Source organism: Anopheles ziemanni (genome assembly GCF_943734765.1).
Source record: "Anopheles ziemanni chromosome X unlocalized genomic scaffold, idAnoZiCoDA_A2_x.2 X_unloc_44, whole genome shotgun sequence".
NCBI classification, from domain to species: Eukaryota; Metazoa; Arthropoda; class Insecta; order Diptera; family Culicidae; genus Anopheles; species Anopheles ziemanni.
The window spans coordinates 155001-159000 of NW_026689812.1; positions in this window are offsets into that span (position 1 = coordinate 155001).

The following is a 4000-nucleotide window of genomic DNA, read 5'->3' on the forward strand; positions in this document are numbered from 1 at the left end:
AATATCGGCTAAGTCCAGGATCCATATATAATAACCTAATAATCGGCTAAGTCCAGGATCCGTATTATATGAAGAGAAAAATCGGCTAAGTCCAGGATCCATATATAATAACCTAATAATCGGCTAAGTCCAGGATCCATATTATATGAAGAGAAAAATCGGCTAAGTCCAGGATCCATATATAATAACCTAAAAATCGGCTAAGTCCAGGATCCATATAATATGATGAGAAAAATCGGCTAAGTCCCAGATTGGGTCTGTCAGACATACACTTTCAAGTTACCACACAAGCAAGCAAGAAGGCCGTGTGAAGGATCCATATGACATGAAGAGAAAAATTGGCTAAGTCCCAGATTGGGTCTGTCAGAAATACACTTCCAAGTTACCACACAAGCAAGCAAGATGGTCTAGTGATGGATCCATATGATATGAAGAGAAAAATCGGCTAAGTCCAGGATCCATATAATATGAAGAGAAAAATCGGCTAAGTCCCAGATTGGGTCTGTCAGACATACACTTTCAAGTTACCACACAAGCAAGCAAGATGGCCTAGTGATTGATCCATATGATATGAAGAGAAAAATCGGCTAAGTCCGAGATTGGGTCTGTCAGACATACACTTCCAAGTTACCACACAAGCAAGCAAGATGGCCTAGTGATTGATCCATATGATATGAAGAGAAAAATCGGCTAAGTCCGAGATTGGGTCTGTCAGAAATACACTTCCAAGTTACCACACAAGCAAGCAAGATGGCCTAGTGATGGATCCATATGATATGAAGAGAAAAATCGGCTAAGTCCAGGATCCATATAATATGAAGAGAAAAATCGGCTAAGTCCCAGATTGGGTCTGTCAGACATACACTTTCAAGTTACCACACAAGCAAGCAAGATGGCCTAGTGATTGATCCATATGATATGAAGAGAAAAATCGGCTAAGTCCGAGATTGGGTCTGTCAGACATACACTTCCAAGTTACCACACAAGCAAGCAAGATGGCGTATTGATGGATCCATATGATATGAAGAGAAAAATCGGCTAAGTCCGAGATTGGGTCTGTCAGAAATACACTTCCAAGTTACCACACAAGCAAGCAAGATGGCCTAGTGATGGATCCATATGATATGAAGAGAAAAATCGGCTAAGTCCCAGATTGGGTCTGTCGGAAATACACTTCCAAGTTACCACACAAGCAAGCAAGATGGCCTAGTGATGGATCCATATAATATGAAGAGAAAAATCGGCTAAGTCCCAGATTGGGTCTGTCTGAAATACACTTCCAAGTTACCACACAAGCAAGCAAGATGGCCTAGTGATGGATCCATATGATATGAAGAGAAAAATCGGCTAAGTCCAGGATCCATATAATATGAAGAGAAAAATCGGCTAAGTCCCAGATTGGGTCTGTCAGAAATACACTTCCAAGTTACCACACAAGCAAGCAAGATGGCCTAGTGATGGATCCATATGATATGAAGAGAAAAATCGGCTAAGTCCCAGATTGGGTCTGTCAGAAATACACTTCCAAGTTACCACACAAGCAAGCAAGATGGCCTAGTGATGGATCCATATGATATGAAGAGAAAAATCGGCTAAGTCCAGGATCCATATAATATGAAGAGAAAAATCGGCTAAGTCCCAGATTGGGTCTGTCAGCAATACACTTCCAAGTTACCACACAAGCAAGCAAGATGGCCTAGTGATGGATCCATATGATATGAAGAGAAAAATCGGCTAAGTCCAGGATCCATATAATATGAAGAGAAAAATCGGCTAAGTCCCAGATTGGGTCTGTCAGAAATACACTTCCAAGTTACCACACAAGCAAGCAAGATGGCCTAGTGATGGATCCATATGATATGAAGAGAAAAATCGGCTAAGTCCCAGATTGGGTCTGTCAGAAATACACTTCCAAGTTACCACACAAGCAAGCAAGATGGCCTAGTGATGGATCCATATGATATGAAGAGAAAAATCGGCTAAGTCCAGGATCCATATAATATGAAGAGAAAAATCGGCTAAGTCCCAGATTGGGTCTGTCAGAAATACACTTCCAAGTTACCACACAAGCAAGCAAGATGGCCTAGTGATGGATCCATATGATATGAAGAGAAAAATCGGCTAAGTCCAGGATCCATATAATATGAAGAGAAAAATCGGCTAAGTCCCAGATTGGGTCTGTCAGAAATACACTTCCAAGTTACCACACAAGCAAGCAAGATGGCCTAGTGATGGATCCATATGATATGAAGAGAAAAATCGGCTAAGTCCAGGATCCATATAATATGAAGAGAAAAATCGGCTAAGTCCCAGATTGGGTCTGTCAGAAATACATTTCCAAGTTACCACACAAGCAAGCAAGATGGCCTAGTGATGGATCCATATGATATGAAGAGAAAAATCGGCTAAGTCCCAGATTGGGTCTGTCAGACATACACTATCAAGTTACCACACAAGCAAGCAAGATGGCCTAGTGATGGATCCATATGATATGAAGAGAAAAATCGGCTAAGTCCCAGATTGGGTCTGTCAGAAATACACTTCCAAGTTACCACATGAGCAAGCAAGATGGCCTAGTGATGGATCCATATAATATGCAGAGAAAAATCGGCTAAGTCCCAGATTGGGTCTGTCAGAAATACACTTCCAAGTTACCACATGAGCAAGCAAGTTACCACATGAAGAGAAAGCCGGCAAAGTCTGGGAATGTTACCACATGAACTGGAAAATGGTCAAAAACCTACCTTCACAGGGAACGTGAATAAGTAAGGCTGTAGACATCGGATCGACAAGCCAAAGACTGATATGGAAAGGAAATGAGTAGTACTAGCTTTCCTGAGAGTTGCAGAGCTTAGACTGCATATGAACGAAAGTTATTAAGCGTCAAAGTCAGAGAAGTTACCCAAAGGAACACAAGTTCCAACTTAGAGCATGTATACCGCCTAGACGGTAAGAGGTACGGCCAGGCTGAGGAATAAGGAAATGTTGGCCAACATGTTCCCTAACTATCCCCCGAAGACCGCAAAGCAATCCAACATCAACCAAGAAAGTTATAGCCCGATCAAGGAAACACCTACTTTGCACCGATATTGCACCAAATACATGTATCAAGCACCTTCGGTTGCATACCTGCAGGGGTTTACCATAGTAGGCCATGGAAGACCGATATACCGAACATAATCACTTTCTATCTCCTCGGGTGTTTGAGATAGCGCTTTGCGGTACAAGAACGAAAGTTAGACTTTATCTTGGTGCATCTTTTTGCCCAAGATCACAAGACCCTATCTACCAAGGCAAGAAAGTTGTGTGGGGACAAAATGTCCAAAAGTGCCCAAAGTGGCACACTTGAACCATATATTCGAGAAAAACACAAGTGTGGGCCCGAGCTAGCAAGTTGAAATGTTCTGACCGTCAGTAGCCCTAGTAGAGGTGCACTTATCATTATATGAGGCCAACGTGCCAGCTAGTCTCTAAAGGGGCGATATGGGTGTTCCAAGGTTTGTACCCAATTGAGGAAAAAACAGGGTAAGGTACGGTGTACCGCGAATAACTCGGGCTATAGATGTCCGATCGATGAGTTTGGCATATGTATGGAAAGGTCTCGACGAGACCTAACTACCCTGAAAGTATGAAGGCAAAGACTTGAATGACCGGGAAGTTATTAAGTGCACAAGTGGTAAAGTTGCACCAAAGTCCATGTTACCCGAAGTGGTACATGAACACCCAATATTCGACCAAAACACAAGTTTAGAGACGAGCTAGCGAGCTACATTGTTCAGACCGTCAGTAGCCCGCATCAAGACACGCATTTCATTATATTGAGCCTAGCCGCTAGCTCGACTCGAAGTCGGTCATATGGTTGGTTGATGGTTTGGACCGACCACGTGGTGTACCAAGGTGATGTACCTTTCATGAATTAAAACTCTGGCTGTATGGCACTGACCGACAAGCTAAGGTGTGATTTGGAATAGTCTTGAGTGGGACTATTTAGGAAAAATGC